We start from the raw sequence: 12538 nt of genomic DNA, 5'->3' as shown, positions 1-12538 counted from the left end.
CCAAATCAGTCAAAATTTAAAATTTTCGAATTTCAAAAAACTGATCGTTGTGCCAATTTGTGCTAGGTTAGTACTCATTTGTGCCGTTTGAATCAACTTTCTATCTCAAACCGTTTTGGAGATATTCGCAAACACTTTTTTTAAAAAAATGCCAATTTATGATTGAAAATAGTCAAAATTTAAAATTTTCGAATTTCAAAAAACTGAATGTTGTGCCAATTTGTGCTAGGTTAGTACTCATTTGTGCCGTTTGAATCAACTTTCTATCTCAAACCGTTTTGGAGATATTCGCAAAAACTTTTTTTAAAAAATGCCAATTTATGGCAAAATAGTCAAAATTTAAAATTTTCGAATTTCAAAAAACTGAACGTTGTGCCAATTTGTGCTAGGTTAGTACTCATTTGTGCCGTTTGAATCAACTTTCTATCTCAAATCGTTTTGGAGATATTCGCAAAAACTTTTTTTAACAAATGCCAATTTATGCCAAAATAGTCAAAATTTAAAATTTTCGAATTTCAAAAAACTGAATGTTGTGCCAATTTGTGCTAGGTTAGTACTCATTTGTGCCGTTTGAATCAACTTTCTATCTCAAACCGTTTTGGAGATATTCGCAAAAACTTTTTTTAAAAAATGCCAATTTATGCCAAAATAGTCAAAATTTAAAATTTTCGAATTTCAAAAAAACTGAATGTTGTGCCAATGGAAAGGAAATGGCAAACATATTGTTTAAAATGGTCCTATAATTGTATTATCATTTATCGTCTTCTATTTTTGTATGATCACAGGTTTCCATGACTTAATTCGTTGGTGATAACAGGCAATTTCAGACGTGGTCATATACAGGCAAAATGTCCGTGCTCCGTACCACTGCAATACAGGTAACAATCCACCGATTCATTCATAAATTCTGAATAGACTTCCTTATCTGTGAATGAATAAGAGGTAACAAATCGAATTATAGGATTTCCCAATAATGTGAGAGTTGAAAACACATGTGATCTACCACGTATAGAGTGTACCTGTACTCATTTATGATTTGCAAGAATTTATCCTATTCAATGAAGCGTGGTTTACACTTTCCCAATCAATTAAAACCGTAACCTCAAACTGTAAACACCTACATAGTCATATCAAAAGTGCTTATATTCGAAGTTTCTGTGCCAATTTTTGTATCAATTTTTATAAAAGTGAAATCTAAAATGAGTTCGGGAAAGAGTTCGATCAATAGTGAATCCGTTGATAACAATAAAACTAACGTCGTTCTAGAAATTAATAAAGTGAAGAAATCGTCTGCAAATCAAGTTCATAATAAAATCGAAAATTTAAGAGAACTTATTCGTGAACCCAAATTTTCCAACGTGATTGATTCAAAAGGAAATGTAGCCCTCCATCCGCAAACGTGTATAAAAATTTAAGTGATTCGTTACAAAATTGTAATAAAATGAAACCGAAGTATATTTATACTCTTTTCAAAGCGAACCGTTATAGTTTGTATACGTATTTGGTATCGATCCTTAACATTGACTGTCCGTGCAACGAATCAAACGAGGTTAACAGTTCATCCGATACATCATCTAACATCGTTGAATTGAATATAGACATTACGGAGATTTGGTCTAGTTTAAAACCAGAAAGTAGTTTACATATTTTCAAAAATCGTGATCGTACCATAAAAACGTTGAAAAAAAATACATGGACGTATGTTCTTTACGAAGAGATTCATAATGTAACAAATATTCCATGCCCATTCATTTTTAAAAAATCTCAAGTGTCCGAATCGGGAATATATATATCGGTATCTGGTCAATGTCCTGAATGTCCCTGCAAATTTCTGGGCAGAATTCCTCAAGAGCCTAATGAAGGTGAAATTGTCAAAATGTATTGTAGTATTAGCGATTTTGACGGTAGTGTAAATCACGTAAAAAAGAGACCGCTTCGAGGCAATTTACGAAAAGCCATCGGTAATAATTTGGTAGAGAAAAATTTATTGCCGTGTCAATATAGAAGAAACGAAGCTCACCGGTTAATTGAAACGCTTGGAGATACCAGTCCGCCGAATTTGACTAAAGTTGAAAACCTAGGGAAAGCGAAACAGGAAGCTATGAATAGAATGTTAGGAATAACGGGTACAAATGCAATAGACGGAATTTACAATTTAAAATACACAACCAAATACTCTGCGTCAATTCACAATATCGGTCTTGATCCATTTTTTGTTCACTATTGGTCGAGAGATCAAATGTACCTATTTGCGAAATTTAACGAATCTTTAATAGTGGACGGAACGGGCAGTGTAGTAAAATCAATTGTTTTACCAAACAAAGAAAAATCTTCGCACATATTTCTGTTCCAGGCGGTCATTCAAATTAACAACAAAACGGTACCGGTATGTCAAATGCTAACCACGGTTAAAACAACTGTTGCGATTATAAGTTGGTTCTTAGAATTTCTAAGAAAATGCCAAAATGAAACGAGAAACATAACGGTACCGAAAGAATTTATTTGCGACTTCGATAAAGCATTACTAGGTGCGGCATCGCGCGTCTTCTCGAATGCAAATAGTTTGCACCACTATCTAGATTGGTGCTTCGATATTATTTGCGGTAATAATAAAACATTTCCCTCTTGTATTTTACGTTTAGATGTGTGTCATTTTACGAACATAATTGCTCGGTGGAAGTGCTATTCCAAACACCAGACTGGAGTAAGAGCAATGTACATGCGTTCTTTATGTATTTTGAGGACCCAAAGTGATTTTTCAGAGATGCATATAATGTTCATTTCAATTTTGAAATTGGCATTGCACAAAAGTGGCGAAAAAGGAAGTCCGGCATTTGAAGCTAAAGAGTACTTGAGGTCCAAAATAAAGGGAAGTCCAGAACTTAATTTTGATGACCAATTATATTCTTCTGAACTGGAGGACTCAGAAGTCGAAGAACATCATATAGAAGAAGAAAAATATTCAAGTATTCAGACCTATGTGAATAACACATACAACGAAGTTGCTGAAAACGCCAAAAGGGAGTATATGGATATCGACGATGACCTTAATGGATATATGCTTCCCGACTTCGCTGTGAAGTTAAAAAAATTAATGATGTATTTTCCAATATTTACCGAAATTATGCGTGGTCTTCGTGGAGAAGGAAGAGTAAATGCAACGTCTGCACCCGTGGAATCCTATTTTAACGATCTGAAGCACAGGCAGTTTCGGGCGGTAGGTCTTCCGCTTCGTGTGGATAAATTCGCCGCAATACACATACGTGAAATTCAACAAGTATATACAGCAGTAAGTTCGGCCGGGCCGAACCTTAAATGCCCACCACCATGAACCAAATATTAGGGTTTCCTTTGAAATTTCAGGAGGGCTTGAGGACTTGGGGATACTTCCCGAAGATAAATTTAAAGATTTCACTTATGAGGACTATATCAGATTCTGGATTTATAAGAACCATTTTTGCTAGTTTTAGAGGAATCATTAACAAGAAAATAAGTGTGCAAGAAAATTATAAAATAACGTCTTGATTTGAAATCTTAAATCTTTAGAAGTAAAATCTGGAAATTTTACATTGAGTTTCAAGCCATTTTCATGATAAGTGCGCCTTCTACATCCTCAAGAAGTGAAGTCGGTTTATATGGAGGCATTACCAAATGGACCGATAGAAACTTAATCCGATACACGTTTTTGTGAGTCTAAAATACCAGAATATTTAAAATTTCAGGCAAATCGGATAAAAACTACGGTTTCTACAAACCCAAGGAGTTAATCGGGAGATCTTTCTTATGGGGGCTATACTAAAATATGGACCGATACTCACCGTTTTCGGCACACTTCTTTATGGCCCGAAAATATCTCTAGATTTCCTATTTCAGGCAAATTGGATAAAAACTTCAGATTCTAGAAGCCCAAGAAGTAAAATCGGGATATCGGTCTATATGGGGGTTATACCAAAACATGGACCGATACTCACCATTTGTGGCACACCTCTTTATAGTCCTAAAATACCTATATATTTCCAATTTCAGGTAAATTGAATAAAAACTGCGGTTTCTATAAGCCCAAGAAGTAAAATCGGGAAATCGGTCTATATGGGGGCTATACCAAAATGTGGACCGATACTCACCATTTTCGGCACACCTCTTTATGGTCCTAAAATACCTTTAGATTTCTATTTTTGGACAAATTGGATAAAAACTACGATTTCTATAAGCCCAAGACCCCAAATCGGGAGGTCGTTTTATATGGGGACCATACCAAAACATAGGCCGATACTCACAATTTTTGGCACACGTATTTGTGGTCCTACAATACCTCTAGATTTCCAATTTCAGGTAAATTGAATAAAAACTGCGGTTTCTATAAGCCCAAGAAGTAAAATCGGGAGATCGGTCTATATGGGGGCTATACCAAAATATGGACCGATACTCACAATTTTCGGCAGACGTATTTGTGGTCCTACAATACCTCTAAATTTCCAATTTCAAGTAAATTGAATAAAAACTGCGGTTTCTATAAGTCCAAGAAGTAAAATCGGGAGATCGGTCTATATGGGGGCTATACCAAAACATGGACCGATACTCACCATTTTTGGCACACCTCTTTATGTTCATAAAATACCTCTAGATTTCAAATTTCAGGCAAATTGGATAAAAACTACGATTTCTATAAGCCCAAGACCCCAAATCGGGAGGTCGGTTTATATGGGGACTATATCAAAACCTGGACCGATGTAGCCCATCTTCGAACTTGACCTGCCTGCAGACAAAAGACGAGTTTGTGCAAAATTTCAGCACGATTGCTTCATTATTGAAGACTGTAGCGTGATTACAACAGACAGACAGACAGACAGACAGACAGACGGACAGACGGACATCGTTATATCGTCTTAGAATTTCTCCCTGATCAAGAATATATATACTTTATATAGTCGGAAATCGATATTTCGATGTGTTACAAACGGAATGACAAACTTATTATACCCCCATCACCATTCTATTGTGGTCGGTATAAAAAACGTTGTATGAGTCTACAACCGGATGCTTCAAATTAAACAAATTATATAGCAAAATCTACCGACATCGAAGGGAAAATAATATTGGAGAATACATTAAAAACATGCCCATCACAACCTAAGCGAATTCAACAAAATGTAAATATTGAGAATGAACTTTCTTTGGAGTTAGATTGGCGGAAGAAAAACAACAAAAGAAATACAAATGAAGCAGAATTTGCAGTTTTGCCGGATGATTCTCCTGATTCTGAGAGTGAAATAGAAGTAGTATCCGACTTCAAACGATTCCAATCAGAGAAATCCAAAAAGGTTAAAATAAAGCGGGCACGGTATGGTGAAAAATATCCAGAATTTGAACCATCTACGAAAGATAAAGGAACCTACCTCCCTGTTATTCCAAACGGATCCCGTTGTCCAAATGTGAAGCTAAAGGGATGTTCTGTGTCTTTGTCTAACACATGTGCATTCGATAGCTTTTTTGAGATTGTGTGTATTGCACTGGCGAACGAGTCTTCGTATGCTGAACAATTACAAAACGTGGACATTCCTTTGTTTAGCTGTGCCAGGATGTTCTTGAAGGAAAGGCTTTGTGCAAAACTATTTCGTGAGCGAGCATCTATACTCCGATCAATGCGGACTGCTCAAAGAAGAATTTCGAAATTCACTAACAATTACAAATCAACGTGCACCATGGAAAACATTAGTTGCGAGTGTAACATCACCGATTTGGCAAAGGAACTACTCTCCGGAGCACCTAGCTATGTCGTCATATATCAATGTCAAATATGCAACTCTTCGAAGACAGATGTGTTTGTAGATACTCGGATTCATCTCGACATCATAAAACAGAGAGGAATAAAACATCTTGCGGGGGCATTGGACTTCACAAATAGAGTCAAAAGATGTTGCAGCCAGGACATGCTATGCAACTGCTACTGCAGTCCCCATCTTCTAGTTAGTGTCGATATTGGTTTGGATAACCGGCTAAAAGTTTGTGATATACCCACCGAAATACAAATTTGTGGGGGCCCTAAGTACAAGATTGCGGGATTCGTCGGCTACAGAGGCAATTACAGCACTACATCGATTGGACACTACACTGGCTATGTGCGAATAAATCACCACTGGTTGGAATACGATGACTTATCATCAGAAAAATCTCCAACTGGTGTTAATATTAACACACTAGTTGATCCTCAAATTATATTTTATACAAAGCTTGAAGACTTGTGATGTTGACCATCGTAATATAGAGGTTTAAGCTTATTATTAAAATAAATACATTCAAATTAATGAAGAGTCTTTTTATGGGACCCATTGGGATATCACTACATTCAAGCCTTATAAAACTTGGAAACTGAATACAAAGCCAAGTTGCTATTTTAAAAAAAAAAATTTGCGAATATCTCCAAAACGGTTTGAGATAGAAAGTTGATTCAAACGGCACAAATGAGTACTAACCTAGCACAAATTGGCACAACATTCAGTTTTTTGAAATTCGAAAATTTAAAATTTTGACTATTTTGGCATAAATTGGCATTTTTTAAAAAAAGTTTTTGCGAATATCTCCAAAACGGTTTGAGATAGAAAGTTGATTCAAACGGCACAAATGAGTACTAACCTAGCACAAATTGGCACAACATTCAGTTTTTTGAAATTCGAAAATTTTAAATTTTGACTATTTTGGCATAAATTGGCATTTTTTAAAAAAAGTTTTTGCGAATATCTCCAAAACGGTTTGAGATAGAAAGTTGATTCAAACAGCACAAATGAGTACTAACCTAGCACAAATTGGCACAACGTTCAGTTTTTTGAAATTCGAAAATTTTAAATTTTGACTATTTTGCCATAAATTGGCATTTTTTAAAAAAAGTTTTTGCGAATATCTCCAAAACGGTTTGAGATAGAAAGTTGATTCAAACGGCACAAATGAGTACTAACCTAGCACAAATTGGCACAACATTCAGTTTTTTGAAATTCGAAAATTTTAAATTTTGACTATTTTGGCATTTTTTTAAAAAAAGTTTTTGCGAATATCTCCAAAACGGTTTGATATAGACAGTTGATTCAAACGGCACAAATGAGTACTAACCTAGCACAAATTGGCACAACGTTCAGTTTTTTGAAATTCGAAAATTTTAAATTTTGACTATTTTGCCATAAATTGGCATTTTTTAAAAAAAGTTTTTGCGAATATCTCCAAAACGGTTTGAGATAGAAAGTTGATTCAAACCTCACAAATGAGTACTAACCTAGCACAAATTGGCACAACATTCAGTTTTTTGAAATTCGAAAATTTTAAATTTTGACTATTTTCAATCATAAATTGGCATTTTTTAAAAAAAGTGTTTGCGAATATCTCCAAAACGGTTTGAGATAGAAAGTTGATTCAAACGGCACAAATGAGTACTAACCTAGCACAAATTGGCACAACGTTCAGTTTTTTGAAATTCGAAAATTTTAAATTTTGACTATTTTCAATCATAAATTGGCATTTTTTAAAAAAAGTTTTTGCGAATATCTCCAAAACGGTTTGAGATAGAAAGTTGATTCGAACGGCACAAATGAGTACTGAACAAGCACAAATTGGCACAACGTTCAGTTTTTTGAAATTCGAAAATTTTAATTTTGGCGTTTTTCAAACACATATTTTTGACCTTTTTTAAAAATTTAATTTGGCTGTTTCTCGGAAACGGCTTGAGATAGAAAGGTGATCTCAACGGCACAACTTAGCACAAGTCGATAACGGTTTAATACAATATTAAAATTTTCGAAATTCGAAAATGGCGATTCTGGAAATTTTTCGAAATTTTAGAATTTCTCGAAAACTATAAGAGATAGAATTTTTATTTAAACGGCACAATAATGTACTCGGCTAGCACAACTCAGCACAACTGTCAAAATGTCGAATTTCGAAAATGGCGATTCTGGCAAAAATTTTGTTGAAAAAAGTTTTTTCCAAATATCTCGGCTATTAGATAAAATTTAAAAAAACAAATTGCAGCACAAATCGGCACAAACCTAGCACAATCCAGCACAACTTTCAAATTTTCGAAATTCGAAAATGGCAATTCTACTTTCTTGGACATCACTTGATGGAAGTAGTTCGTTGTAACTCTGTTGTATATGCTGAAATAAATGCGAGGGCATAAAATCAAATTTCTTAGTATTGTTTTGACATTATCAAATATCTCCATATAAAAAAAAATTGATCCCAAGCCTTTTGAAATATTGTCCCAAGAAAAATTTGTCAATTTTGCAAATAATTGACTTCCAATGAATAACACATTGCAACATTTAGGAAAACAAATCAAAATTTCTTCGAATCGTTTAGAAATTTTTTAACATCAATGCCGATTGATTTAATTGCAAATACCAAAACTCTGCATGCGACCAATTTCTTTCTAACAAGGACAACACTTCAAAATCCTTCCCAATTCACCATAAGCAATGAGAAAAAAAAAATACAAAAAATTGGAATAAAAGTCAAATCTAAGTATAAGGATTGATGATAATGGCTCCCTATAGGGAAAACTGCTTATTTAGCTATGAGCAGAACCATTGGTTCTTTCATACAATGGCTCTCTAGGGCAATTACATTAACACTAGAATTCTATAATAATTGAGATGTAAGGGATTGACATTCTTGCTATTATGGTGAAGGAGTAATTCGAACAAAAATCCAGCAGGAGGTGCTATCGTGGGAGGAGTCCTTTTAAAGCTGCTAACCTAAAACTCTACAGGATATAAATGGAAGGCAATATCTCTTTTCGGTGGGTTTAGCAGGCCTTCTAACACCACATGCTTTTATCGTCCTCAATTTTTGTTTCCTAAACTAAGAATATGAGATCATGGTTTGAAATTTCTATTCCAAACAGAAAAGGATCTTTTTAGATAGTCCCCTATCGTCGGCATTATTTGTTTGTGTCTGGTTTTCTTGGGATACCATTCGGTGGTTGCCTATAATTTGGTAGATTTGCTTACGATCACGCACTCACCTTAATGTTATTACATAAACATTATTCAGGTGACACCTGATGACATGTCTGGGAGATAACCCAGATATAGACAGTAAAAAAAAGGGAAGCATCATAAAGTTGTCTTGGGTTTTTGGTGGACAACAGACATTAGACGACAAGCAGAACGATCATCATACCTTATGGTGGGTGATGCTGCCACTGTTGTAGGGTTTTTTGTTACTGATGTCTCAATTTCGTTTTTTTAGAGTTCCAGGAAATTGTCGGCTTGCCGTTTGGTGTTGTTAGGTGTCTGCTTGTTTTGATTGTCCCATTTTCTGCATTTTAAAATTGTCTCTCAATTTTTCCATTCTTATCTCTACACTTTAGTCCGTTTGCCTTATCTTTAGACACGGAGTATTTTCTTTAGGCGGTTTTTGTGGTTTTTATACATTTTTATAGTGATTTTGTTTCTGAAAAGGTTAAGACTCTTTTTTTTTCAAATCTCTACTAATCTGTTAAATTAATGTTTATGGCCAGTTAGGGAACATAAATTTCGTTATGTGTTTGAAAATCATTATTATATAACAGGTTACCCTTAAAGTGTTGAATATGCCGCCTCCAATACCCATCACCGACAAACCAATTTTTAATGTTAAATGTTTATAAATACAATGATGTCTTCTAGTTTTTTGGTTTGGGGTTCTTTACATTTTCGTCTGTTTTCCTTCTAATTATTAAAATTCCTTGAAAGGATAAACAAGCCATTAAAATGGGACCATATTCAAGTTGCCGCTGGACTTGCTAGATAATGAATTTAGTATCATTCAGAATTACCAGATTTATATTTCGAATTCTCTAGAATGTTTACATTATTTAACGAAGTTAGAGTAACGTAACCGCACTTAGTACCCATACTAGATTGGATTTGAAGGTATTTTAGAGAAAACCCGAGACAAATATATGGCCAGGATAATATAACTTCGATTGATATCAAAATACATCTATCATGGTTCTAAATTCCATTTTAAATATACAATTGCAATGTTAATTCCCCTGAGTATGTTTTTCAATCTACCTTTTTATTTGTTCGTTTCTCAAAATAAATCCCCAAAAATATGAGAACCGAAAGGGAAAATAAGACCATATGAAAATAGGGCGCTATAAATATGGGCTCCATAAAACTTGGCCACAAAACCTTAATTAAGTAGGACCCTAAAAGATTTCTATAGAAAATTTGGTCAAAAAAATTTTTTTTTATAAAAAATTTTGTCAAATTTTTATTTTTATAGAAAAATTTGTCTAATTTTTATTTTTATAAAAAATTTCGTCAAAATTTTACTTTTATAGAAAATTTTGTCAAAAATTTTATTTTTATAAAAAATTTCGTCAAAATTTTACTTTTATAGCAAATTTTATCAAAATTTTACTTTTATAGTAAATTTTATCAAAATTTTATTTCTATAGAAAATTTTGTCTATAGAAAAGTTTATAGAAAATTATGTCAAAATTTTATTTTTATAGAAAAATTTGTGAAATTTTATTTTTAAAGAAACATTTTTCAAAATTTTCTTTCCATAGAAAATTTTGTCAAAATTTTATTTTTATAGAAAATTTGTCAATATTTAATTTTTATAGAAAATTTTGTAAAATTTTTATTTTTATATAAAGTTTTGTCAAAATTTAATTTTGCGAAACTTTTGTTTTTTTGTAGAAAATTTTGCCAAAATTTTTTTTATAGAAAAATCTGTTAAAATTTTGTTACTATCAAACATTTTGTCATAATTTTAATTTTTATAGAAAATGTTGTCAAAAGTTTATTTTTATGGAAAAATCTGTCAAAATTTTATTTTTATAAAAAATTTTGTTAAAAGTTTATTTTTATAGAGAATTTTGTCAATATTTTGCTTACATAGAAAATATTGCCAAAAATTTATTTCTATTAAAATTTGGTCAAAATTTTACTTTTATATAAAATTTTGTCAAAATTTTATTTTTATAGAAAAATTTGTCAAATTTTTATTTTTATAAAAAATTATGTCAAAATTTTACTTTTATAGAAAATTTTGCCAAAAATTTTATTTTTATATAAAATTTTTGTCAAAATTTTATTTTTAAAGAAAATTTTGCCAAAAAATTTATTTTTATATAAAATTTCGTCAAAATTTAATTTTTTTTAGAAAATTATGTCAAAATTTTATTTCTATAGAAAATTTTGTCAACATTTTATTTTTATAAAAAATTTGGCAATATTTAATTTTTATAGAAAATTTTGTAAAAATTTTATTGTTATATAAAGTTTTGTCAAAATTTAATTTTTATAGAAAATTTTGTCAAAGTTTTGTTTTTTTGTAGAAAATTTTGTGAAAATTTTATTTTTATAGAAAAATTGGCACGCATAGCTACAATGCTAATTCTACTCCCTGTGCAAAATTTCAACTAAATCGGAGTTAAAAATTGGCCTCTGTGGTCATATGAGTGTAAATCGGGCGAAAGCTATATATGGGAGCTATATATAAATCTGAACTGATTTGGCTTATATTTTGCAAGTTTTTCGAGACTCATAAAATATTCGGATGTACGGAATTTGAGGAAGATCGGTTGATACACACGCCAATTATGACCAGATCGGTGAAAAATATATATGGTAGCTATATCTAAATCTGAACCGATTTTTTTCCAAAATCAATAGGGATCGTCTTTGAGCCGAAACAGGACCCTATACCAAATTTTAGGACAATCGGACTAAAACTGTGAGCTGTACGTTGCACACAAAAATACATCAACAGACAGACAGACGGACATCGCTAAATCGACTCGGAATTTAATTTTAAGCCGATCCGTATACTAAAAGGTTGGTCTATGATTACTCCTTCTTGGCGTTACATACAAATGCACACACTTGTTATACCCTGTACCACAGTAGTGGTGAAGGGTATAAATACAAACAAAATGTGCAAAATCCTAAAAATTAGCCTTAGTCAAAAATATTTTTCTTCTCTTGAGGCAAAATGAACTTTATTTGAAAAACTTGCAAAATTAACGGAGGAATAAATTTCATAGATTCATGTCCAAAATTAAATGATTAAAAAATATTGTGAAATATTATGAATTTTCTATTAATTATGATTTTATTATTTTAATGAAATTTTTCGTAAAATACTCAACCTAATCTTGCATAATCTTTCTTATTAGATCAACATTTTTTCACTGTACGTGTACAAATATTTTCATTCCACAGAATTTTGAGAGAAATTTCTTCAAACCTTAGTAATAATATTATATTGATCACGAATATTTATTTAATATCCTTAAAAATATATTGGGTTTAATCAACAGTCAATAAAAACCCCAACTAAATGTGGGCTTCACAAACAACCCTTCAGCCTCAACCCCTTTATACCCACCGACAATTGACTCGAACAATGAAACGAGGAAGAGATTGAATACTAAAATAAGAAAATGGAGTCATTTCTTTGATGTCCATAAAAATAAATGCTTTATAATAAAAGTAACAATTTTCTCAGCGATTTGATGAAATCAGAATTTTCGGTTCGGTTCTGTTTGTTT

Source organism: Haematobia irritans, chromosome 3 (genome assembly GCF_050003625.1).
Source record: "Haematobia irritans isolate KBUSLIRL chromosome 3, ASM5000362v1, whole genome shotgun sequence".
Taxonomy (NCBI): Eukaryota; Metazoa; Arthropoda; class Insecta; order Diptera; family Muscidae; genus Haematobia; species Haematobia irritans.
The sequence above is the reverse complement of the archived record's forward strand: the minus strand, read 5'-3'. Positions refer to the sequence as shown.